This window comes from Ambystoma mexicanum, chromosome 5q (assembly GCF_040938575.1).
Source record: "Ambystoma mexicanum isolate Mex_15411 chromosome 5q, UKY_AmexF1_1, whole genome shotgun sequence".
Taxonomy (NCBI): domain Eukaryota; kingdom Metazoa; phylum Chordata; class Amphibia; order Caudata; family Ambystomatidae; genus Ambystoma; species Ambystoma mexicanum.
Genome location: NC_090933.1, coordinates 995,529,120 through 995,556,933, shown reverse-complemented (window position 1 = coordinate 995,556,933; position 27,814 = coordinate 995,529,120). Strand labels below are relative to the sequence as shown.

At 44.4% G+C, this 27,814-nt stretch overlaps 1 protein-coding gene across 5 annotated transcripts in view; it reads left to right on the top strand.

The window, feature by feature from the left end:
* The first annotated feature begins 2,340 nt into the window (after positions 1–2,340).
* LOC138497835 (zinc finger protein 862-like) overlaps positions 2,341–27,814 on the top strand; it is a 76,388-nt gene continuing 50,914 nt past the window's right edge. The window contains exons 1-3 of one of the 5 annotated variants that reach the window (XM_069621520.1): positions 2,391–2,636; positions 11,156–12,271; positions 19,518–19,652. The gene's annotated coding sequence lies outside the window, so the exon portion shown is untranslated. Of the gene's footprint in view, positions 2,637–11,155; positions 12,272–19,517; positions 19,653–27,814 lie in introns of all 5 variants that reach the window. The other 4 variants (XM_069621521.1, XM_069621522.1, XM_069621523.1 and 1 more) reach the window with 4 other exon arrangements.

Genomic DNA, 27,814 nt, shown 5'->3' with positions numbered 1-27,814 from the left:
ATGGCCTAACTTATGACGCCACACACATCCACAGGGGTATCGCCAGGGGAAGCACCAGCACAAAGCAAAGTCCGATAAACTATGGCAGAAAATTCCTTGCTAGTGTCAGCAGATATAGATATGACAGAAGTACACACCAGAGAGCCGGCGTGCAATGAAAGTGAGTGAAGGCGCATGCATCTAATACCATCCAGATACAAGTGGGAGACGAGACCCTGTTAAGAATCAGAAAAATTACTCAAAAATCGGATCTTCCTAATGAGGCGGCCCCGTGGACCATAACTGGCAGAAAGATGCCTGTGATCACAGGCCGATGACAGGGTGAAATAACGAACCACAATTGCAGCTGGTTTAAACATTTGTCGTCTCAGAATGTACTGGTGTTATGTAATATTTGGTATCACATACTGATCCGGTATCCCCTGGTCTTCGGCTGTGTTCGGCTCATTGCTGATTGGCTGCATTAACCCCAGAACAAGTATCAAAGAAGGGAGGACGAGTTGTTGTCCCAGGACTGGGAGATAGATGATGTGCAGATACCTGAGGAGGAGACCAAAGAACGTGATAGAGGAAGAGGTGCTCAGGTCCCGGTAAACTTGTGGAACCTTTGCAGTGAAGACAGATATCCCAAGAAAGAGAATAGGAGGTTGCCTTCTCGCTTAAATGGTGTTGACAGTGAAAAGAAAATCATAGTGGCTATTTATTTTATTTATTGATCATTTGGAATGCGCCTATACACAAGTGTTTCGAGGCAGAGCAAGGTGGGGGGTGGGGGATGAGTGGGGAACAGGTAGGAGAAACTAGTGATCCTACTAGGGCATGCAACATTCAGATTGTGCAAGTACAGTAAAGAGAAGTGCAAAGGGAAGGTGGGGAAGTGCAGGAGCTGGGTGAAAGGCCCAAGAGAGGGAAGTGCCAGGGGACGCCAGGTGGACAGGGCCAAGGGAGGAAGGAGGTCCGCAAATAAGAGCAGGCTAAGGGTCTTGATGGCTACAAGGGGTGCTATAGCAATTAGGCCAGAATGGCTTTGCCAACAGAAGAGTTATTTGTGTTTTTAAAGTAGGTTTTGTTTAAGCAATTAGGCCAGAATGGCTTTGCCAACAGAAGAGTTATTTGTGTTTTTAAAGTAGGTTTTGTTTAAGGTGGGTGAGGGGTGTTGTGACGTCCGACCATTCCATGTGTAACTTAAGGCGGACATAATGTAACACGAGATAATAAAGGGACCATGCTTATTCCGAGGCATGGCCAGTATATGAACAACGGTATGCAGTAATACAATTGCGGCAAAAAAGTTGTTTTTAAAAGAAATTGCGGCAAAAATGCTGTAGTTTGACCTGGTAAAGGTGGACCCATTATATATACCATTTAAGGGGAGTGGGGGTTGCAGTGTCCCCCGCTCTCCTTAAATGGTATAATGGGTCTGGGGTTGCGGGGGTATCCATTACATGCATTGCGGCGGCAAAGCTACAGCCTTTTGCTGTTGGTTTTTGTGCAAACGGCCATTTTTCCCTCTATTTGAACACATAGAACAACGAACAATCCTTTGTGCATGTACATTATTAAAGCCAGACCTCTCCTCATCCATAACAGGCAGATGTCATTAGCATTCCAAAGCCCCTCACCCTGTGCATATTCCAAAATAAATACCTCCACCACATTTTTTTCAATTTACCAATTTTTACTAGTCTGTGATGTGTCTAATTTGTTGACTGGAAAAGAGTGTGTTAATGCATTGCATTCTTGCATATTTTATTCACAAGATGATTGGGTGAAACAGCAGCTTCTGTATTAGTGCTACATAGATGGCAACATTTTACAGCAGCTGGGGGGAGAGATTTTCTTAAAAGCGGTAGAATTAATGTTTCCCATTGGTTTGCATTGTGGTTGGAATTATTATAGGAAGAAGGAAGCAAAAAATTGCAACTTTGATTTTTGATCCGTTATCTCCCACTTAAACAGGCATGGTTGGCATGAATGATTTGAAGACAATAGAGCAGTATACATATAGATCTGGTTGTCTTTTGGAAGGTAAGACATTTCAAGCACAGGGGTGGTGTAATTGTTTTAAGGGGTGTTTAAAATTAATGTTGAAAACAAGGAAATGAAGACGCACATGGGTGCAACTTTAAACTTAGAGTGCCACCACCGGGGTGGTCAGCAAAGCTTAGTTACAGTGTCAGGTTAAGTGCGGACAAGTGAGTCAACAGATTAAGTATATTCTGTCTGTTTTAAAATGCCGACACCAATCCAATATGGCCGCCGCTGTGCAGCTTTTTAAACACTGATGTTAGGACTGTCAAACTCCGCCGTATACAATCGGATGGCAATTCCCCAATTCTCACAGCATTGCCGTTTCACGCATGCAGTGTCTCGAGATTCTGCGCATGCTCACTCAAGACTGCCGGGGGACCATGACCACCATTAGTGAACGCACCCATCCCAGTTTCAAGGATTCCGAAGACTGTCCTCACTGATGGGGTTCCAGAGCCGCATTATCGAAGAGTCGCGGATCGGCCACAAACAAGCAGCAATGCACCGAGACACCAGCTTGACCGCTTGACAGAGGGAGGGCTCAACGGGCTTACAGCGGTCGGCACCCAACAATACAGAGCTGGACTAAAAAATACGTCCTACAGGTGAGCTGTTCACAATATGTTATAAATTGTACCATGCGGGCTTAGAACGTTTTACTTGTCGGAAATTGATGTTCGGAATATAACTCTTGAAGTTGTAGTTAATTACCTTCTGCGATCATATTTGACCCATTCAGAACTTTGCATAGACATTGAAGTGGGTTGATATGTTTGTAGTATTACAGAAGCAACACTATTCGTTTTTTGGAAGTAGTAATTATTTTTCATTCTAAAAATGATGTTCAAAATATGTACTAACAGGGCATTATCAGAATTGGCCGAGATGTGTTTATTGAGCATAGTGGAAACCGATGCACTACCCGATTATAAAACAGCTGGCAACGAAGGTCAACAATGTCTAACTGAAACTGTTAATAGTATTTTGATCACCTCTTAACAATCTACTGACGTAAATCATTCAGCCAGTGTCGCCAAATAGAGTTCCATCAATGTACCGATGCACATGCAATATAAAACTTCCAAATAGATAAATGCATGTGTGTGCTGGTAATCCTCGGCGGAAGGTATGGAGTCAAAAACGAATGGCTGTCACAAGGAAACGATACAAAAAGAATGTCGAGTAGACTGTTCAGATGTGGTGGAAATGGGCACAATTAAGGAAACATTAAGCGAAGAAAAGAAAGGATGGCTGAAAGAAGAGAAAGTCAAAGAAGCAATGGAACACATCTGGGAGCAGATGGTAGAATATGTCTAAAATGTCCGATATCACCGGAAGGAATAGAAGCGAAAAAAATGAATTGCAGGGAGGAAGGTAGGAGTGCAATTGGAATAGAGAGGAAACTCTAAATGGGGGGAAAGCTACGTCAAAGGGGAACAAATACAATTGTAAGAAAAAGTAAAATGTCCTGAATTCCTGATTGCGTGGCTGTGTTTTTCTTATATTATGTTTTGTGTAATGCGCGTTCAAGCTTATTTCGGCATTTGTCCATTTGTTAAATACAATAAAGCAAACTCTTGTGAGGAAGTTTTGGAAAACACAAGACAGGAATGAATATAAGGAAAAAGAAGTATGAGAGGAATAAAATGAAGTATGGGAGGAGAACGGGAGGCCCTGGTCACACTACCATACCACCATTATCCGAACACAGACCTCAATGTTCCGTTAACAGAATTTACCATAATAATTGCTCCACTATTCTCTGTAAAAATAATATACGACATATTCCCCAAAATCTATAAACTATCAAAGTCTGCAGCAATAGATGCAGTGACCAAATAATCGCCACCTGCCATATAGACCTCCTCACTGACTCCCCTAGTATAAGATCTCCCATTTCGCCCAGGGCAATATGCCCAAAGAAAATGAATGTGGTACTTACCTTCCTTACTGAAACAAAACTCTTTGCGTCCATTGTGGGGAAGACTGGATATGGTCCTCCCAGTGTCGAAGATGGGTGGTTAATGCCCTGATAGAAAGTGCGTTTTTCTATGTGCAGATATCCCACCAGTGACCCAATCCTAGGCACCCTAAGCAGTGGGTGGGGATCAGATGCTGCAAAGTTGCAATGTTACCACCTGCACTCTGAGCAACCTTGAAAAAACGGAACGGAAGGTGTAGTCTTTGTTAAATGTGACCATGGCGCGTGCCTCTCTACATGTGCCCCTGCTTACCATCATGAATGCAAGTCACTGCCAATTCTGTAGATGCGCATTACAGCCATGTACGTGGGTACATGAATATACTAGGATGGCCAATCTCCTGGTATACTGCAGGGCGGTCCTGCACTTGTGCTCTTTGACACACATCTCGCATTGATCTTGTTGGAGTAGGGAATTTCCCCGATCTGACTCAGTGTGTTCCCTCACAATGTGTGCAGACTTAGTAGACTCTTTCCCGCCTGCTGAGATCTGGCACCCACTGCTTCGGTGAAACACTTGACATTGTACTTGCATGTGGCTTTGTTTTTTACTACCCTGTACAAAGTGCGCTATATTTACAGCTAAATACAAATGTATTGCCTATTAACTTGTAGGCCTCTTGCCGTATTGCCTATTACATAGTAAAGATTTGTCTGTGTTCCATCTGTTAGAATTATCAGGCCAGATACAATATAGTGGTCCAGGTAATGCAGTCATGTGCCTGCACTAAAGCACACACTATAACCATTAAAAGGCACCCAAGGCTTCCACGTTTCTCAGGCATTGTCATAAAAGGTCTACGAACCTGGGCCATTACTAGATATTCACATGTGCTCTACACACAATCGGCACAGGACAAAAAACATCACATTTTGTGCAGCATCCCTGCCACCCCAAGGGGCGTCAGAGTGGGCTTTCAAATAAACTGTTCGAAAAAAGGTGCAAACATTCAGTATTATAAAAATAACTTTAAATGGGGGCAGCTACGGTTAAAATAATTACTTAAAAACAAAACACTATATTACCATTACCTTGCTGTCAATTTTTTAAAACAAAAAAGGGGGTGACTTTTTCTTGCTTAAAGGTTCGCTAAATGGGTCATTTTAACTCACAACAATCTAATATTTATAGTGCACTTCAGAGGGGGGTCGCCAGTGTAGCTGTAGGAAATGTTGAGTGACACATTTAAGTGAGTTGAAAATTGGTAGTAAACGATCTCTTGTTTGGTCCGTGACCAGTGTTCGTATCATTGGAGGTTATTTTTATTATCGATTTTCGGTTTAGGAAAATAGCATGAATAAATATATATGCAAAGCTCATAGACACATTCGCTAAAAATATAATATCGTACGCTCACATAATCAATCACAAAAATTAATTATGACCATTGTTGGAACATTGAAATGTATAACAACCAATTTCAAGATAACCTGTGCCCTGACATCACCTTATTTAAGAACATTCCTCACTTTAACCCCAAAATGCAGACTTTTCAATGATAAATCCACTTAGTGATGCTGCTAATAATAGTGCGACAGAGACCTTGCCCTTTTCACCCAATCTTTATTTTCCCATGATCAGTCGCTACTGACCTTAAGTGACCCTTTACATGCTGCATCCCACCTAAGAACAGAGAATGGTATGCTTAGTGGGTACTTTCGTGAGCAATATTCCCACATCAGCCAATCGGGTATTGTAACTCTCCAACACGGAACTAGAAGCGTATCAAACATACCCTGGATGTTCGAATCTTTCACAGGCCTGCCTGGATTCTTGGCTCATTTACAGCAGTCATAGAAGGTCTGAGTTTCCCCCAATATGTACCTCTCTTCATTATGGCTGGAAGACTTTTAGATGTCCCCTCTGCTCCCCCCTACACTACACCCGCCCCACCCTCTCTCCCACTTCCGATCTATGCATTTACAGATAATGCCCTGCAAGGCCAGCTCCAAACCACCCTCCTCGCCTCTCTTTTACTGGCCACAATGAGTTCAGTTTCTTGTTTCAATCATTGCAAAAAGTCACTAAGCAGATGATCGCCTTTTATTATGCTAAAGTTTGATTTAAAAGGAAACATTCATCTGTGATCTTTTTTTATTTTAATATCCTTCCTGAAATTCCATTTCCTAACAAGGACAGTTATTACATTGCCCATACTTGAAGTATATCTTCCATCTACTAGGACTCGAGTCCTAAAAAGTGTCGTAACTATTTGGCACAAATCAAGCAATGTGAAGATTGGGGGGTTCTCCCCCAGAGAATCTTTTTTGAACAAGAGGTTACATTATGCAGCACACTTTCTGTACACACAGCATTCACTCGCTCATTCACACATGCACCCACCCAACCACCCATAGTCATATACTCGCTCATACACACACGCACATGCACACACACATACATACATACATAAAACATTACATTAAATACATTTTACTCTTACCTAGGCTCTGCCCCTCTACTGATCCTGCTCTTCCCTTACGCCACCTCCTGTGACAAGAGGCGCTTCCTGCATATATGCGCAGGAGCACCACTTTTCTAGCGCCAGTTCAATCTGGATTTGCAGGGAGGCGCAGGAGCACCGCTCACACATTCAAACATGCAGTTCCTCAGCCTTCATTCCCATTGGTCCATGCAAGGCTGGGAAAGCAAAGTCCATTGGACACGTATGCTGGGGAACATAAACTGTTTCCCTTTGACAGTTTAATCTTCAGCGCCACAGTGGGTGAGTATTTTGGGGGGCGGCGCCCCCTCGGCCATTATGGACTGGGTTTGATTCATGGCTGGGGCACTGGCCACAAGTGGGTGAAGCAAAGTGCTTTTTAAAAATAAAAGTGTAGAAAATACTGGGAAGGGATGAAGAGGACGGCCACCGTCCACCTGTGTGGTCCATCGACTCGAGCCCTGATGTCTACTAGAAAATGATGCATTATGACCACGTTTTTCAGTGCATTGCAAGTTAGGCTAGTTTTGTAATTTTTGACATGCATTGTCATCGGTAGATCTGTTGCTTTAGCCAGAGTTAAAAATATCAAGTTGAAGGCAAAATTGCCATGCATAAAAAGGTGCTTGCCTCCTCAATTCTCTGCATCCATGCAGCACATCATTTCTTATTCGCCAAGAATCAACTGCTACTCGCCAATGTCAAATAGGAATTGAAAATATTGAGGCATTTCAACCATGTACCCTGAAAAATGAGATTAGAGGTACATTTTCAAGGTGGGCTGTCAAATTCCTTGCCTGCAACAGTGCCATCCATTTTCGTTGTCTTTTCTTTTACTTAACGAGTATATTTCTTGCACGTAGCTAACTAGATGTGTATGCAGAGTAAGGATCAACCACCCCAGTCTGTCCAACTACAGTACCACGGCATCACCATAAACTATACTGAATTTCCAGATTTCTCTTTGCTCTTAGTTTATGATTATATTTCATACATATATATGGGTAATTTAGCCTCTTTGCTGCAACACCACACTCCTTACAGCTCTAGCATTGTGATCTTCCTGCAGTGTCACGTTTCCAAACTTGTCCTCCTTACACGGGACAGGCATGATGATTGAATATGGGCACGCTGCCCTGTACTGCACCTGACTTCAGAGTGTATCCTATTTATTTTTGGGCGTTTGTTATCATTGCAGATAACCTTTACACACACTCTTATTTCAGAAGAATGCAGACAGCTGTGTCTTACTCATTTGATGTCTTTCTGTATAACTTTCTGTAACGTTCAAAACAGTTGTACACAATTACTTAAATCCATTGGATTGGTAATCAAGAATTTTAATAAGTAAGCTCTGCTAATCGATTTGCAAGTCATTTACTCTACAGTCTTGCGTTACAATTTCTTTGAGACAGTTGTAGATCTCTAGCATTTATTTGTTAGAAAGTGCAACTTTTATGCACTGGGAACACGTCCGTGTGAGTCTAGAGAAAGGGCTGGCCCCGGGCAGTGGTTTTCAGAGGCAAACAAATAGCTGAAACGTGCTCTGCATGCTTTTATTGCTAAAGTAGTTGTGGCTTGTTAGGCCATTTCAGGCATTGCTATGATTTGTAATGCTTTTTAATGCCATTAATGCCTGGTGGCAGCCTTATATCTTGTTAGTCCATGTTATTCCATGCTAGATGCAGCTTGAATGTTTGCCCCCTCACTTCTACTTTGTACGTACATACAATATATTCCACACCAGGTGTCCCACTGTGATTTTGCCTGGTGGGCTTTGCGCCCATGTCCCACATTTTCCCTTCTTTGGATTTGCTCCTGGGTGCCCTACTCTAATTTCACTGTAGTGAAGCTTTCTCTCTGGTACCCAATGCAGTTTGTGTCCTATCATGATTTTACTCCCTGAAGCCCAATGTAATTCATGTTATTGTCTCTTAGATATTGTACCTTGACCTCATAACATGCCAAGTTGTCCCGAGGGACCCTACTAGGACCCTTCCCTCTTTGAAATCCCTACTCTGAGCTCTCCTTGACACCCACTGCTACATGCCTATGTCTTCCCCTCCACTTTGCATTCCACAACTCTCATCCGGAGCAGTCGTTGCACATTGTCCACTGCCAGAGATACCAGCTCACACCAGGGTGCTTCAGGACATCTCCTAAATACCTTACACAAGGGTCACCCCTACCGAGATGTTTCCATGGCAATACCGAATGAATGGTCCAAGTTGCCCAATGGGCCTTCCAGTAACCTCCTTGCACTAACATTCTCAAACGCTACGCACGAACACACTATATGCATACCAACTAACCCCTTGCATATTCCTCGCAACAGACATCAAACTAAATTAAAAACACTGCAGTTTACAGATTAGAGTCCTGGCCAATGCATGATAGCACAAAGGACACACAACACTCCCCTTCTTATAAACACAAATGCCTCTATGCTTGCAACCCAGAACACCTAGAAACAGACTTGCACACACACCTCAGGGTACATCCAGTCTGCACACATAAACACAACAGCAAAGTTATCTTGCATTTCTTTTCTCTCCCTTCCCCACCTCCCTCTTTTTCAGATCTGTGCCGAGCCTAGAAACCGTGCAGTGAATCCCAGAAACATACAAGAACTGAATGATTTCCACCTAGCCAGTCCTACTCTGTCCTATCCCATCTGGACCTTTGATTCGCCACTTCAGATGCCGTTACCTCATTTTGGATCAATGCCATAGACTGGTTTTTCCATCAGTCTCTACCTCTGTTCTCAGGGACAGAACATTTAAATCTTTTGAATCTAGTAAAACTTCTATCTAGCTTGGAGGCAGTTTCATTGAATTAAATTGGACTTTTCTTTCATGCTTGATTTTGCAGACGTAGACCCCCTGTGTAACTGGCCTTGCCAACTAGGGGAGCTGATTTACCTCTTGCTTAGTAAAGAGGAAGCTACTTGATTCCCCACCAATGTAAAGGATCCACAAGCCCTATCCGCTGAGCGCCGGAAGCAGTCTACTGCCCCACTCCTTAGAGAATCTGTCACTATGCCAGATGCTACCTCATTAAGTAGTACATAGATCTTCCAGACCTAGAAGACGAGGCAACGGCAAGTGAACTGTAACTCTCTGGTAAAAGCAGGGATTGCAGAATATGGAAGAGGCATCTCACTGCAGGAGAAGTAGAGTGAATAGGTAAAAAGAAGAGTCTGGGGGTAGTTTGATGTAGTTGCTTCATGTGAACTTTACCTAATATGTAACTTTATAGACTTAACCAAGCTGACAGGTACGTTCTGTGAGTTCACCTTTGTGTCTCGCACATAGCTTCTAAGGTGAGAAGAAGGGTTAAACTAAACCTCACAAACAAGCGCCTTCCTTTTATACATGGAAATTTGCTCACACACTTTAAAGAACCCACATTATTTTCACAGTTTGCTAATTCTCAGAGTTGGTTGTGTGAGATTTGCTCTTTTGTGCAGGACTATTTGTTGTTGCATAGCCTTGTTTTTACAACTTTAGGGTTAACCGCAAGAATACTCCTACTAACCCCAATGGAAACAGAAAGCTCTCATATTGAGCTACACAATTTACAAGGGTCACTTGATGATCTATTATTAGCAATGCAGTGGTTGTCCATATATGAAGAATCTGTAGGCAGATCTAAGAATTTCTCGTACATTGTTGATAATCCCCACTGTAAAGACTGGAGGAGGGTATCAGTGCCACTACGCACTATATGATTGGGGTAGAGGCACAGAGGCACCCCAGCCAAAGCTCTTAAATGGTAAATGGGGGCGATCAACCAAGGCTGGTACAGAAGGGAGGTGATGCAGGCTGGTTCTTAGGAACAGTGAATCCCCAAGCCCCCACAAAGGAATGTCCATACATTATGTTAGATGCTACCCTAGTTCTTTTATTCACTAAAATAAACGATATGTGGATATATACACATAAATAATGCTCACTTTGTACTATGAAATTCTACTCAAATAGTTAACACCACATAGAAGACAGTTCTATGTATGTATATAGCAGTTATAAATAGTTCAGCAATGATGCACCCACTGGTAACAGATATTGAAACAATAAAATGACTAAACACTCTTTAACCCCACATATATAAATATAGAAATATAGGCAATGCTTTAGAACACTGGAGTTCTTTTCAGAGTAAAATGCAATTCTGTGTGGAGATCCCCCTTACCCCCCAACTCCCAACCCGGGCAACCTGTAAGAAAGGGTAAATTATCATTTGCAGGGCTCAAAATTAAGATTAGATTAGCAGAAGCTAAAAGCAGCTTCTGGGTATCCAGTTTAACGATTGACAGGATCTACCACTGGGGAACTAGGAGTTAGTATATAGCGTCCCACAAATCTAGCTTCCACATAAAACACAAACTTAACATTTTGTTTATTTCTTATGAACCCTTATACTTCAAATGTCCCATAGATGTGTCCTAATACTCATTTATAGATTTTCCCAAATGCACAGAGCTAAATTCACATGGGTGTTTGTCTTTGGCATCAGTTGCCCTAGGGAGCCAAAAGTAGCTCCTGTTAGCTGTTGGTGCCAAGCTAACCAGGCTCTTTTAGGCTACAAGCAGGAGCTAAATAGCTCCTAGCTCCCCTCAATTCCTAACCCTGCTTTGCTTTTTGTGTTAATGCCCAATACGTATGTGTTCATTAATTGTCTGCTTTTGTTTCTACAGATTCCACCACCCCAAAGTACCTGGGAAGCAACAGGAAACCCAGTCCCAAGACAAATCTGGGATCCTTGGATGGACCCTGAGGGAGGAAGCCCCTCTTCTTCGTCACAGTATCTTGGGGGATTTGGAAGGCAAAGTGGTGGAGTTTCTCAGCTCGACTCGACGATGCCCCACGAGGATGGACCCCCCTGGAAGAAGAAGTCATGGAATTGTTGCTGTCGAGCAGGACCTGGTAAACCAAGCAGTGTCAGAAAGGCAGCAGGGCAAATCTGTCGCAGTGGTCTCCTTGGTCGGGTTATTACACCAACTGTGGATTTCCAACAAAGCTGAATCTCACTGTGCACCTCGACAAGGCTTGGGAAGTGAGGTTTTCTTCAGTGATCTTCAGTGGCGATGGGTTCATTGCCAGAAGTAGGTTTTGGGTTTTGATATTTTGCGGTTGACCGTCGTTCAGGTCTTTGGTGCTGCAGCCTCAGCACAGGCGACAAGATGGCTTCTAGTGACTTGGACTCGAGCACTGGACTTCTCTGAGGGGCCACCACCAAGTTTGCACCCTTGGGACTCGTTCTTCAGTTAGGAATGGCATGAAAACCAACGGCAGGCCCTTCTCTGCATGCGGCAGCAGTGGACTTGCTCAGCTGTGGAAAAGGGGACAGATGTCATGTCTGCAATGCCACTTGAAGATGTCTTTGGTTGGTTGGAACTTGGCAAGCTCCGGACGTCGAACAGCAATACGCCAGTGTACCCCCTCCTCTGGGCAATGCACAGCAATCTGGTTTTCTTCTGATCACGGACAGCCCCCAGACACAGGACAATGCTGGTGGACGTCTTGCGCTTAGTCTGGTCAGTCTACATCTGCACCCACAAAGAAACCTCTCCAGCATGGCAGACACTCGGGACTGGCTTCCAGGACACTTTGGGTGAAGAACAGCAGTTGCACGATGACCCCTCGTAGCTACAGAAAGAGGTTGCCTGTCCAGGTTCTTTCTTGATCAGTCCTTCAATCAGCACAGCACCCTTTGGATTTCTTGAAGAGTTGCAGCCGCAGACTTCTCTTTCCAGCTGGATTCAGGATACAAGCCTCCGATTTCTGGTTTCAACTTGCAGATTCTGACAGAGGTAATTTAAGGGTCTTCTTATAGTCACACATTCCCCCATTCACTCATGCTGAGCTAGATTCAGTCAGGCAATCACACACTATCACATTCATCATGCAGCACCCAATCAGCCTCACAGGAATTCAGGTCATTCACCCAAAAGGACACACTCAAAACAGTGGATGTGTATTGTGGGCATCCCCAAGCCTTTCAGAGCACACACTTATTTTACTCCAGTTTCAGAAAGGGCTGGCTCAGGCAGACCACAGGCATTGTGACACACAACCAACCAAAAGGAGAGGCCCACAACACATAATTCAAATTGACTCCCCTTACCATTCATTCGGGTCCCACCCCTAAGATGTACCCAAAACAAGACGTCCCTTGGAAGGCTCCTACCAGTCTAGATAGGGGAAGCCCCCAAGCCACATTTGGTCCTTCCACCCAACATCTAATCATGGGAAGGGAGACAGAGCCAGGGCTTCTCGGACTTTGAGAAAAGGAACAAAAAGGCAGGAAGCCATGAGGCTTTCAGTGGCCATCTTGCCTTTGTTCAGGAATCCATTGATTCCTATGGCAGGGCCTGAGAGCCACTGCAAAAGCAGCATGTAGCTGCCGCCAGCACATACCCTGCTCTGTGGGTAACACACAGGTGCCCAAAAACACACACTAGGGGTACCAAGGTATACCGCTACCAATGGGTTCCATAAGGGTATCTCAAGGGTCTTGTTCACCAATAATAATGAAGAGCTGTTCTGCCAGAGGTCCAGACTGAACTCTTGTGGCAGAAAAATACACAGAAAAATACATACTGGCAAGTAGTGGCACAAGGACTCCCTGTCCCTCCAAATCATTTCCAGCATTACATCCACTCTGTTATCGAAAGTAGCACCAAGTCATACCTAGTAACGGTCGTTGGCACACAATCTTCTAACACACATATCCAAAGAATTCCTTCAAGATGCATCCGGGAATAACTTTAATTTTACAAAAAGCTATGAGTAGTATGTTGACGAAATGACTGTATTTACTCATAATCTTTCTTATCTGGGCTACATATGGAAACATTTTCGATCTCAATCTTAAAAATAAGGCATGTTTTATTCAGTTTGTTGTTAACTGATCCTTCCACTGAAACGTGACATTTTTATATTTTTGACTCGATGTTAATGGACTTTTCCCTCATTAATCACTGAAGTTTAGGACACTGCTCGTGGTCTGGTCTGGTATACCTGGTCGGCATACAATCGAGCATTATTATGTCATCTGCATATGCCAGGCTTTTTGATCTTCAAGTGTTCCACCTGCGGAGGGAATAACATTTTCCCCCATGATGGCAGTTTCCTCCACAGAACAGCCCTATTTATGTTATCAAGCATTGCCAATAAAGCAATGCCTTAAAACAAGTCAACATTTACAAATAAAATAAGAATAAAATCATTCAAGCTTATTCCCAAGTGCTGATGGAATTCAGCTTGAAATTTGGGCAGACTCCCGACTCTACAGCCCACGTCTGCAGAATCTCAAAGACAAGTGAAGCAAACCATTTGCTGCTTACATGTAGTAGAGCTATAGGGCAGTAGTTGTTCTGATTTAGCTTGGCAGCTTTCTTGTAAATAGGTACAACATATGAAGTGTTCTACATATGAGAAATTACAGAAGTAGCTATTATCTGTCTAAACAGGCCTGTCAAAATTGTTTCCCAGGCATTAGGATTCCCTTTTAAGACAATATTTGGGCAGACAGTCTGGCACAGCTACCCTGGAGTTCTTGCTTTAAGAATGGAATGTTTAATATTACGAACATCAAACTCACAATTACAGTGTGGTAGGCAATCTACCCTTCGGGGGGGGGCACATATTTGTTGTTGGTACCGCATAAAGTTCTGCAAAGCGATGAACCCATAACAATTCAGGAATCTTATTTAATAGAAAGTACACCTTGTTAATACTATTGTTATCCTGTATCAAGACAGGAGGCTCATATTATGCTTACTCTTTACTTCACAAACTCGAGCAACAAACGCAAGCAAATAAAGTTTCAACCAACAAACTCAATAAAGAACTACAATGTTCTCCAACATGTAGCCTCTTGAAGTCTGAAACTTGAATACTAGTCTAAATCGATATCACGTGACTGTGCTCCACCAATCGTGACAATACCACCTCCATAACCTCACAATCCTTTCTAATCCTTCCTCTTTCTTTGCTGCTTGAGCAGCAGATAAGTACCTTTTATGGTAATACAGCGCTAAGCGGCACATTCATTAAGGCTTGAGGCGCAGGGAAGTAGCAGCATGCACATAAGGGCGCAGCAAAGCGACAGAGTCCCTAAGGGGCACCGGCTTGATGAGCCGAAAGTTTTCTTGTGGCAATACATTGCTGCATTGTCGGTTGAGTGTTGGGAAGTGTGGCAGCACCATGCATCGGACCTGCACAACACAGTTCTGTGCGCCCATGCCTCACTTCCTGCACGTATATGACCGAGTGGTAAGTCGCAGCTCAGTGTCGTCCAGTGTGAACCGTATTTTGATCTCCGGTAAACAAATCCGGCGCATCATGACCACATGACTTTCAACTGCGTGCCAGGCCCTAGAATCACCTCGGGCACGCCACCTGATGGTGGCTGGCCACACCGCAGCATTAGCCATCTCATATCCTGCAGTACGTGTCCAGGTCACAATACAACCTGTGATTTCATGGATACCATCATTGTGGTCGGCAGCTGCAGTAACACTTTCAGCATTAAAGTAGCCTGAGGCCGGCATGTCACCTATGGGTGGAAGGTGGCCCTTTAGCTCCCGATTCTAAGGAGAGATGAGCTGATCCCGCATTTGCATTAGACGGCTCAAATACCTTACTAGGGGTACAGGTCTCAGGAGGACAGCCTGTGATTCTATTGATAACAGCTTTGTTGCCACCATCAGTATTAACAATATTATCATTAAAGAAGCCCTGTAAGAGGCACAATGGAATTTTCAAGAGAGGATTCCTCCAGCAGCGAGTCGCCCAGGGACGGGCCTTCTGACTCCTTATGAGACCCGTTGGTTGGCAGATTTATGCAAAAAGTGGTATGGGCAGGGCCCCTGCCCCAAAAGCTGGACTTCCTCCAGAACTGGATCACCTTTTTCCAAGGCCCTACGGTGATCAGGCCCAGGTCCTGCAAGGAGAGGAGATGGTGGCAGGGGGAAGAATTCGCCAGAAAGCACAAACCCTGTAAGGCTGAGAGAGCCTTCAACCACCCAGGTTCATCACAGGCAGAACACGCTAAAGGCAAGCGAGTACGTTCAAAGGAGCTACTGCCACCGTCCTGAAGTCAGAGATGGCATAGAGACATACCCTCCAGCCCGCAGGAAGAACTACAGGGCACAGAGTCCCGTAGATCGTTGGATTATAGGTCCAACAAAGACTCTCACATCTCCTTGAACTCGAGTGTGGCCCGCAGCGAGGAGGAACCCCCACAAGAAGCGAAGAAGAGCGTCAGGCGGAAGGAAGACTCCGTATGACACATTCAGTCTGGATCTGTTAGTCTACCCAAGGTCTTCGGAGTCGGAGCCCCCATCAAAGTCACAAATTACCTGAATAAGCGTCTGCATAAGCGTTTGAATAAAGAAGCCAGAAGCAAGCTCATGGCAGAGTGCCCCAGGCCTTTGCTACCAGACAAAGTAGCAGAGACGCTGGATGTCGACCCTAAAATGTTTACGTTCATGGCCAAATACAGCAGAAACCTCAAAAAAGGTATATAACAGTCCTGGAGGGCGTGTCAGGATAAGCTCCTGGACAAAGTGGGTCCCTTAGGGAAGATTCTGCAGATGGCAGAAGAGGCTAAGAAAAATATCACTGCTGTTTACTCGCTAGTGCTAGCTGGGTGGGCCTAGAGGGCCGTTTGTCTCATTGGAAACACAAATTGTGCAATTGCGGCAGAGTGCAGGAGGTCCCATCCTCCTTAAGATTGACCTCAAGCACGATGAGCTAGCTTTTTTCGGAAGCTGCAGTTGCAGCGAAGGGCTTACTCTTTGGAGACACCTTTGTGAAAGATATGGCAAAGTTCATGAGCACCTTTGCCGCCTTGGACAAGGCACAGGAGTCCTTAAAGAGAGTCTTTACCCCCAGAGTTTTTGGTCAGGCTGGCAGAAGCATGGGCCGCTCAGCCAGCCGAGGTGGGGGACAGAAGCCCTACAACAGGAACACTTTGTGAACTCTGGAAGACAGGAAGCCTAACCCCTTCTTCCCCTTTGTGAGGGAGGTGCAGAGGCAGAGTCTGGAGAAGCACCAGCAGACCACAAGCCATCAACACAGGTGCGAGCAAACACTGCGCAAGAGCGAGCGCGCCCATACCCATGATAGGCAGCTAGTTAGCAGTGCATATGGGAAAGTGGTGAGAGATTACTGCAGTGCCTGGGTCCTGGAAGCAGTTTAGGGCATTCAGCTAGAATTGTTTCAGGAACCCATTCGGGAGAGGCAGCCAAAGCCGTTCTTCCTGTCAGATGAGGATCAGGGATTAATGGACAGAGAGGTTCCAGAACTTCTAAGGAAACAAGTGTTCAGACAGGTCGACCATGGAGCGATAAGCTTCGTAAGCAACCTTTTCTTAGTGAAGAGGAAGTGAAAAGTCATCAATCTCAGGGTGCTCAATTCTTTCCTCATTTATCATCATTTCAAGATGGAGGGAATCCACCTCCTGGAGATATTCTACAGAAGGAAGATTAGCTGGCCTATATAGACCTGCAGGACACCTACCACGCAGTGCCCAAGTACAAGCCTCACCAGCAGTTCCTCCGATTCCTCTGGCGAGGTTGCCGTTGGGAGTTCACCCGTCTCCCGTTTGGTTTGTCCTCGGCTCCTTGGTGTTTCACCAAGCTGCTCAAACCAGTAGTAACAAAACTGTACGAGCAGGGAGTAGGATTAATTGTCTATCTGAACGATTTGTGGTTGATGGCGACGACGCACACCTTCCTCAGACGCACGTGTCGTGACTATTTCTCTTGGAGGAACTAGGATTTCTTCTCGTGAATTAGGAGAAAAATTAGATCAGGCCTTTGCAGAAGATAGAGTTCCTGGGATTTGTAATAGACTCAGTTCAAGAGACCATGGGCCTCATCACGAGTTTGGCAGTAACCCTTAAATGCGGCGGTAGCCACATTTTAGGGTCCGCCAGATCATGGCTTTGGTGGATATCCCCCCAGCTCTGAGCTGGGGGGAAATCTACGGCAAAATTGCCGATTTTCAGCGCGATTACCGCCGGCAGGAAATCCGCCGGCGGTAATAGCGCAAATTTTCCCCATTGGGCTCAATGGGGGATGAGGAATTCCCGAATGGGCCCAATGGGGAATGGGCAATAACACTTCCGCCAAACCCGTGATCCGGCGCTAATAGTGCCGGGGGTTTGGCGGTAGGGCTAATAGCACCGGCGCTAATAGCGCCAGCGTTACCGCCCAACTTGTGATGAGGCCCTATGAGTCTTCCGCTGCAGAAGGTCAACAATATCAAAAAACAGATCAAATCGTTCCTATCCAAGGACCTGATATCCAAGGGAGCTCATGAGGATAGTGGGACGTTTAGCATCCTCTGTCAAAGAAATGTTCGCTGGGCCTCTACACTATCGAGCCCTGCAGCGTCTACAAATTTAGCACCTGAGGGATGGTTTATTGTATGAACAGAGGGTTCCAATGTCGCTAAAGGCGAGGATGGGGTTGTCCTGGTTGTTCCACCACATGGAATCCTGGAACGGGAAAGCCATCTTCCCCAGATGTGGTGATTGAGTCGGATGCCAGGCACAGGGGTTGTGGAGCTGGCTGTGGGGAGATTTCGACTGTGGGGCACTGGTCCTCAAAGAAGTCAAAGTTCCACATCAACAGAGTGCAATGGGGCATACTACTGAAGTTGGACAACATATCAGCCGTGCAGTACATCAACCAGCTGTGTGAACAAGGTCCAGAATGTTAGCAAAACTAGACAAGGATTTCTGGCTTTTCTGCTGGGACAAAGAACTGAACGCCACTGCACAGTATCTGCTCTGGCTGGCCAACCCAGTGGCAGACTGGAACTCTAGATATCTCGGGGACTACAGTGACTGGTGGTTGAACGCTTTATCGTGGAGTCCTGGGCCCCTAAGACAACTGAGTCTTACAGAGCAGCCTGGAGCAACTGGCATCGCCAGTGCCTGGCTAGGGACGTGCATCCCACTCGGCAGATGTAATTCACGTGATGAAGTTCCCGACAGCCCACGCCACGCAAGTCAAAGTATACAGGACAGTAAATGCGTTCAGATCAGCTATTTCAGCAGGTCCTGAACTGGTTCTGGGCATGCCAATTGGCGAGCATGTCTTGATTTATAGGTTGCTCAAGGGTATGAGAGCCATCCATCCACCAACACCAAAGTATTCATGTTAATGGGACATGAATGAAGTCCTGCGTCTCTTTCTAAGCTGGTCAGACAATGACTAGTTGACTAGAAAGGTACTTTTGGCTAAATAAGCAACGCTATCATGTTTACTGGTGTGCAAGCGGTTGTCGGACGAAGGTGCTCTGGAGATAAACAAAGTCTGTCTCCAGAGCACCTACTCCGGTAGGAGTGACCTTTCATATCAGGAGAAGGACCAAAATAACGATTAAAACAGTGACCTTCTCCCCCTTCCTGGGCCAGTCCAAGCTTTGCCCTGCCAGGAGTCTAAAAACATATGAAGCGAAGACCGTGCATCTCAGACCCATGCAAGGGAGCCGGGTATTTATTGCACTTCGCAAGCCTTTTCGAGCGGGGTCTAGAGCCACCTTAGCCAGGTGGGTCAAGTGGGCCATACAACAGGTGGGCATAGATATAACCTACTTTGGAGCGCATTCCGCATGTAGCGCAATGGCTTCTTAGGCTTTCACCAGCAGAGCTCGCCTGTAGGACATTCTGAAAGCCGCAGATTGGTCAAATGAGTCTACGTTTAAGACTTTGTACTTGAAGCTGATGGACCAGATAGCCTTTTTGCTGGTAAGTGAGCGTTGAACAAGCATAATACGAGCCTCCGGTCCTGACATAGAATTCAAATTTTCCATACTAACGTACAGGAAAGTCAGGATTCTATTAAAGAAACAGGCAAAGTATTTTCCCACCCGCGCAATCAACGTATAGCTAGTAGAGTGTGCGCTTCGAGGCAAGGGAGGCATAGCGTGGCAGCATAAAGCGCTAGTAGCGCAGCCAGGGGATCGCGGTGCAAGAAGTATTGCAATTACTCCTTGGAAAATTTAACAGTCTGGTTTGTGTTTGTTTTCTCACTCCAGGTGCGCAGGCCAAACCAGCAGGCTCCTGAGAGGTCTGGTAGGTGAGGGCGAAAAAGGTGCCAAAAGCATCCTGTGAAGAATCAGGGAATCGTTCGCTGTTCTGAGTTCTGGTTATCCTGTTAAGCCACCGTTTAGGTATACGGTTACTTTCTATTCAAATCCAGCTATTTCATTTTTACATGGGGATCAAAAGCATGCTTACACAAGTTAGCACTGCTCGATATATAGATGAACTCACTTTTCTGCAGCAGGGTCCTCATTTTTGTGAGAAAATGTGAAAATGGTGTTGGTGAGAAAATAGAAGCGATGAGAATACAATTCAACACAACCAGAAGCAGCTTGCCCCTTCATAAAGTCCAATACTACCAACAATGCAATATATCCCACTCCTTTTGACATCGCATTAAATGCAACAAACCAATACACAGAATGATACAGAGCAAGAAAAAAGAAGAAAAAAAAAAAGCAAGAAAGAAAAGTGAGAAAAAGGAAACACACATTCAAGTTAGTAGCTCTAAATCGGCCTTATTTCCCTAAAAGATGTTGTTAGTGTAAGCGTAAGCCCCAGGTGGGCTGTCATCATAAATCTCTGCCATAACTCATCTGCCAGCACCAACGAGGTTGAATTAATGTAGGGTTCAAAACGTAGAATCCTTTTATTAGCCATACACGTGCATGCCAGAACCAAATGTTCAATGGACTCCCTTTCATTCCCACACAGTCTGCAGACACCTTAGCCTAAATTTGAGGCACCATTCTCTGAGATTTTGTGAGGGGAATTTCCCCAAGTATGGCCTAAGCTCCTAAACTGGATCGACCCCAGCTGGCCCATAAGACTGGGGATGAGTAGCAGCGCCCTCGAGATAGATCGGGATGCAGATTCATACTCCTACATCAAATAATAATGACAACTCAATAGTTTGGCAAAGGGAGTCCGTTTAATGACAAGTACAGAAAATGTGGAGTTCAATGAACATCAGCAACCGCTCGATCTTCCTTCACGCTTAAACTTCAATTAATTTCCGAAAAACAACAGCATTTATACCAAAAACTTGTCATCATTGACGTGTAATCTTAAAAACCTAACATGCAACTTGATTGGTTATAGGAAGGTAACTTTAACATATGTACTATATCTGTATATGGTAACGGGGAGAGGGGATTGGATAATAAAATCAGGTGGGGCAACTAAGCCCTTCCTTCAAACTGGCCACTGTAAACGTCACAAAAAGTATGACGTCCCATTGGCTCTACTCTCCATAGGACCCTAGATTACATGGTCCAATATGATTGGGTTGGCATTGAGCCCACGCATACTTTTCCACTTGCGGTAGCAGCATGCAGAATAATTGGCCAGGTGCAGGGAGTAAGTCTGCACCCCAGCTACCCTCCAATTTATGTTGCAACCATTCATCACCTTGGTGGCTGTGTGTCAATTACTGCCTTGTAGTTTGGCCTTGAGTCTGCTTCTTGGTCTGAGAAAGTTAAGGAGTATGGGTACTGCAAGGCTCCATGCATAGGTGTGAAAGTCTTATCCATTTCAGCCTGCCTTGCCACGTGAGTAGGACACCGTGAAATAGGCCTCTTCATGCAATTTCGTGTATTTGATTAACTTCTGTCAGTCGTTTACCATCTGGGGCTTATCTCGACCTTGCTGAACAGGAGACTCTTGTTATTCTTCTCTTTCACTGTAGGTATTGCTAGCCTATTCCAGCCTGAAAAAACCTTGGCTTCTTTGCATGGTTACCTTCAGCAGGGTTCTCTCCGTCTTTAATTCTCGAATTGTTTCTTGAGGCCCTCTCCTTGAGACCTTTAGTAAGCTCGATTTGATTCTGCTCATGTGCGTAGTGGATTTTCACTCATCTAAAGTGCTTTTGAGGTAGATATGTATAGTTGGCGCTTGCTGCAATGTATTTTACAACTAAGCATAAGCAAGCTTCATGATTTCTTCGCTTCTTGTGGTTTCCTGCGTATGTACATGTTTAAACTGGCTAATTTTCTTCATCGTGAAATCACCTATTTCATCTTAAGCCCAAGATGTCACTTATTCATGGCATTTTGTCTCCTTATCAGCCTCCAGGGCCATTATATACTCTATATGTGTGTCAGTCCGATCGCTCATGACGTCACCAGTCATCTTCTTTTAGTATCTTCTTGGCTTCTTCGGGTATTCCATTTGGACAAACGTCCTTTTGTTGTGTCTGTAGATATGGATTTCTCAGTGGGTACCTTACTGTCCAGATTTGCTTAGATGTCGGTACTTCAATAGGTGCAGTTACTCCGATAGGCACTGGGCAGAGCCTGACTGCGGCTCTCTGCTGGTTTATTTGTTCTCCATACATCACATATTTTGGCGTGAACGTTCCTGGCACTTTGAAGGGGTGGTTGGAGTGCGGGTGATGTCTGGCACTTCCTCTTCACTCCCTTGATGGAAGATGTGCCATTTCCTTCCCTCCGTACAGTTTAAACTGTCCCAAATCCTGAATATCGGTTATTCTGTCCCATCTTTTAATTTTCACTTTGAGGACTGTTTCAGATACCTCCCCCTCGATTTCTAGGAGACTCGTACAATGCTCAACGTTTCTTTTAAACTTCTGTAAGAAGGGATTTAATCCCTTCTCCATTTGCACATTCAGATATAAATTATTAAGTGGTTTCTCAGCTTTTGCCATTTTGTGAGATAGGGTCAGGCTGCACTTCATATATATACTGTGCCTACCAGGAAACCAGCCCCATCTCTAGTCTGATTTCACTGACTGGGACAGAGGTTGGTAACCCAATGTTTGCTTCAGGATCTTACCTTGTAATTGGTCCAGGAAGTGTATATTCCTCAAGGTCATTAGTTCACAACCATGCACAATGGTTGAAGTGATGTTTAACTTGTAGAACTCTATCAAAGGTATAAGTGAGTGTGCACAGTCTCCTTTTAATTTCTTTTAACAGGAACAAGCATACTCCAGGCTTCTCTTCCAATTCCCTCTCCTGTCTTTCTGGTTTTTGCCTATTCGAGATTAAAAAACCCAAATAGCAAATGCTGTCTACCTTCTCCACGTGTCACACAAGGGGTAACCGCCTGACAAAGTTAGACCATACTTTAATCTTAGTATGCGTTTTAATTGAGTTTAAATAGGTGGTGTTAACAAAAATTCACCAGTGGTTTATACTTGTGATGAAGTCTAAAGTCTCCTAAGGGGTAAACAAGATCAATAGATTAAATTGTATTGGTAAGCTCTGTGTGCTTAAGAGCAACAGTTTTTATTCATTAGAAATACAGTTTTAATTACTCACAGCTTCCTATATCAAACCAGCAAAAAAAAAAAAGTGCGGTGTCCTGATACATAGGAAGGGCAAAGGACAGAGGAGCTGTAGACATTAATAGAGCATAAATCTCAAGTCTGTTCTACAATCCAAAGAAAAGAAAATGCAAATGAAACAAAAAAGAAAGGAAAACACAATAAAATAGTAGTGCTAGGTTTATAGCAAGTGGCTGCTTAACATCATTTCTTGAGTAAAAGGTTCCTTGCAGAGCTAAACAGGGGCATCAGTAAATAAACAAACTTTTTCTTTAGTTTCAAAAAAGGTGCCCCATTTCAAGAGTGCTGTGGCAAGAGCAAAGCAAGACAGACTGGTGGATGTTAGTAGGAAGTGTACATTTATATATAGGTCAAAGGCAATTGTGCTTCAGATGCCATATAGTTGTACACTGATTTCAGATCTATCGGTGACCAATCCTCGGTCGACGTCAGGAACATGAAATTCCCCATGGTGTATGGTGGGTCCACAGTTATAGGTACTGGACCCTAGGACGTTTCGGCTTCCAGTATGGGTGCCTTCTTCTGGACCTAAAAGAGGATTGTATCTCCCTAAAGTTGGTGAACATAAACAGAACGGAGGAGGGGGAGAAATTAGAGACTCACAGGGTATCCTGTACCCACAGGTGGTATCAGTATGATGCATACAGTGGGTGTCCTGTATAACTAAGAGAGAGAAACACTCATTAAAAACAACATAAAAACAAGCCAACCTTGAGATAGGGTCCGGGGGAGGAAGGGTGGGGGGATGGATGGAATAGCAGCTGTCAATTTGTCTGGTGGTGCTGTGTCCAGACAGGAGAGCTATAGACTTCATCACAAGTATAAACCACTGGTGAATTTTTGTTAACACCACCTATTTAAACTCAATTAAAACGCATACTAAGATTAAAGTATTGTTTACCTCAGCCTTAGGTTCCGCCTTCATAGGCTGCCCCTCCAGTTTGTCTACCTTCTCCACAGCTATGTTATTAATTGTCCACTGTTAAGGATTTTAATCGGGCGACACACACTTTGGTCTCGGCCTAGTAAGCAGCACACAACTGAAATGCTTATTTCCTTTATATTACATTCAATATTGAGATGGTACACCACTCATATCACACCCACTTTTCAAATACCCCGGGTCATAATGGACCATGAACCAGACTGGTTGATAAAATGTAATATTTTTTTGAAAATTAAAAGTAATCATGCAATGTTTAATATGGGGCAGTGATCACCAATGCGGTGATAATAACAATAGGAATGTAAGCAATGCACTTAGTTTAACCTCCTATTGACACACCTACAAAACACCAGGAAATAGGAGAACTTTTTGATTTTTAGGAAAGATAGCACTCAAGTTAGAATTTCCCCCTGCAGTGTTCCCTCAACCCACAAATAATCAATTCTGAGTGGATAAACAGGAATGACAAATGGGAAACAGAATTGAAATCTGGCCTTCCCTCCCCAAATAAGAGAGAAAAACGGATTTCAAACCCCTTTGCAATGCTAAAAATGTCACTCGGAAATGGATGAATACAATTATGAATGTGTGTAAAAACCTTGAAACAGATACAATTCTTCACTAAACCAACAATGCAAATATGCTAACAATCCCTAAGAATGGATAACCAAGAGCATAAAGTTTGAAAATGAGTGGCAGGGTTCATGTTGCAGCAGATGACACGTTGAAAACTTTGCAAACTTTGCAATTCCCGCCTGAAATTACCCCAAACGGTTTTTAATAACACTGATTTGAAGTGCAGTTTTTATGTTGCGGAATAGCTACAGATCACAGGTACAATATGGAAGTGAAATTAAGTCTCTAGCTGGTAAATTGAATGAGTTATGCAAGATCTAGAAAGGTGCTTTTGTGTAAAATAGAGCAGTGAAAAAGGAAAGGAAATCCGTTTTGACAAGAACAGTTTTACTCTACACTAGAGCATTCAGGCTAGGCTACCAAAGAGGAACACAGTAAGCTCCAGGGTTGATTAGCGAGTTCCACCCTACTACCTCAGCACCCACCCTGGCAGAACCAGTCCGATCACTCGAAATAGGACTAAGGGTTTAGGATTTACACAAGGCAAGATTACTAAAGTGGTGGCGCTAGCACTAGAAATCAAAGGCAGGGTTTCACAAATGATGCTGACAATTTTAACAGGATATCAGGGTTAGAATAGGATGGCTTAGAGGGTGGGTTGAGGACAAAAACAAGATAAGGTATACTATGGTTTTCTATGGTTCCTATTCATACTCACAGCCCATTTTAGTTAGGTTTTTTGGACAGTCAGTGTTCTGGTCACCACACGGATCTGGTCTAACCATGAACAGCCGGACAAAATCAGTGGCATAGGATCAGCTGGGCAGGGACTAGATACCACTGGATAGTTATGGCTGCAGTTATTGTACAGCAATTGGTGCACCGCAAGCCAGGCTGGTGTCAGGAGGCTCCCCACAAAAAATACCACCGCTTCTCCCTTTGGGTATTGGGATTTTAGAATTGAGGCCTTGCTAGAAGGGTCAGCAATGCTTGGCCTGGTAGTTGGATCTGGAATCTGGATCAGTGCAAGATGAAGGGAACAGGAACAGGACCCAGCACAGGAAATCAGGAAGAGAGTATCACTTACGTGGCCTGGAAGTTTATGGTGTGCCTCCCTCCCTAGGGGGAAGTTTCAGGGTTGACACTTGAATAACTGTTTTTTTTTTGGAGCTTGCAGCCCATGTGTCTTAATCTTTATTTTCTTATTTCGAGTCTTGAAGTAAAACAAACATGTGGAATAAAAATCGCCTATGTGTGTATTATCACCAGCCACGAACCCCTTCACATAGCTAGGTAATGGCAGGCTTTCCTTCAACAGTTTACTTTTTAAATAGGCCATTTTTATTTCTTCAGTCAGCAAAGCCCATTTTTACACGTGTTAAAAACTGCTAGCATTTCTTCCTTTAAATTCGGTTTGGCATCTGTCTTTCCAATATGGTTTACACAACAGTGTGGACAAGTCAAAGGTCTCCATAAAATTGACATGTGTACATACAGCTCTGATTCCTTTTCAAAAAGTGATTTTGACATTTTTTAAATTCAGCGTTTTTCTGTGTTTGATGCAGTACAGCTTTTGTTGGTTTTCAGGTTTTGGCTGGCACAGCCTGTCATTCTGGAATAAGGCTTGGTTTTGCTGAGGGACAGTGGCGGTATGCATGGGCATGGCCGGGCTTATTAATCACAGTGGCTTTAAGGAACAGAGGGAATTAGGTAAAAAAGGGTTTCTTTTCAATGGATATTTTGGCTTTTCCAGCAAAGCAACGCTGCTTTTTCCACTTTCTTCCTTTTTTTTATGTCGGAACACACTGGCAGTCTCCTTCAATATGCCCCCTGTTTCCATCCTGCCCGATGTGGGCTTGGTAGGATGGTGCCGCCATTTTTGTTGTTGCAGCGCAGTTTTGACCCATGGCGCTCACAGGAGCCAGCGCAACCCTTTTGTGGTTGTTTCTGTGCAAATGCAGCTTAGTCTTGTGGGGCAATGTCGTTGAGTGGGTCAATATATTCCCCCCCCCCCTTCAGACTTCTTCTGAATGCCAGCTACACTTTGTGCTGGTTTTGTATCGATTTTGGCTATAGAATTGGGATTTTCAGATTGTGAATTGTATAGAATTTCAAAGTATTTCTTTGCAGTGTCGAATGCCCCTTGATACTGGAAGGCAGGTTGATTTTCAGGAATGGAGAGGAGTTCCCATCACCAGTTTGTTGTCCCACAGCAATGATGGTCACGTCGGGTATTTCATGATTTTGGAGATGAAACTTAATTTGATCTGTTTCTTGTTCAACCACGTGGCATGTGCCATTTAGACTAACATGGTTGACACTCTGTTTCAACTTGATTGGCCTGTGAGTCTGGGTCCAGAGTACCTTGTTTACACAGTCTATCAGGGGAGACAACCTACGAAGGATGTAATTCCCTAATAGACAGGGGGTTGCCTCTTGAGCCACGACTATGACTGGGTGCTTCATCTTGTGTCGCCCTATTTTTTTTTCCAAATCGGCCGTCCCCTCGACAGGAATTTAATTCCCATCGAAGTTCTGGAGTTGTCCAGGAAGAGGGTATCTCTCCCCCCTTCCTGAATTTAGCTGTTCAAAGGCCCTTTTTGACAGAAGAGTGGCTTGGGATCCAGTGTCCACCAGTGCTGGAATTGCACATTGCCCTTGCACTTGGGCGGAGGCGTAAGAATCTACCTTCTTTCTCCTCAAATGGGCAAAGGTAATGGGCATTCTGGGCAAGCTGGATGGTCAATTTCTTTATTTTGGACTCTGTCACAGGGGTAGTTTGAGCATAATTCTGTGTAGGAGTTTGGGAATCTGAAAAAAATGATTTGCACTCAGAGTGTCGAGGAGTCTCGGGCTCCACCTTTTCTGATTCTGGGCTGCCCTTCCCCCCCTTTTTGGAGACAGTCACCAGAATTGCCTTGGGAAGTTTGGGAATCCTCTTTTAATATTATGTCTTCTTGATGCCCCTTCTGGGGTTCTACGATGGGCGATTCAGAATCCGTCTCCACTCCCACCCAGTCTTCATCTAGATCTCTTGGGACCCATTTTTCTTTGGGAGGAGTCCCTCCGTCCCTGAAAGAGAAGATCTTTTCCCCAGAATCCTCTGAGGATTCCTCTACTTCAAATTGGTGGACACTAACCTCCTCCACAAAATGGGTCTTTTTGATTCCTTTACTTCTCCTACCCACCCTCTGTTCCTTGGGTAGCAGGTTTTCAGGGGCAGGAGATTTTTGTTCCGGTTCCTGTGTGTCCAGGGGCTTTTCACGAGTAAGGAAGGAAGCTTCCTCTAGGGCTTTACACCCCCTTTACCCCCGTGCCTCCTACTCTGGAACCGGTGAGTTGTCAGGGCTCTCGCCCCGTCATTGTTCTGGGGTGCCAGATCCTTGGTTTGTGGGGTTCTGAGCCGCCATGTTTGTCTGAGGGTTCTGTTGAGCCCTCAACATGTGACCCAGATCCTGGGT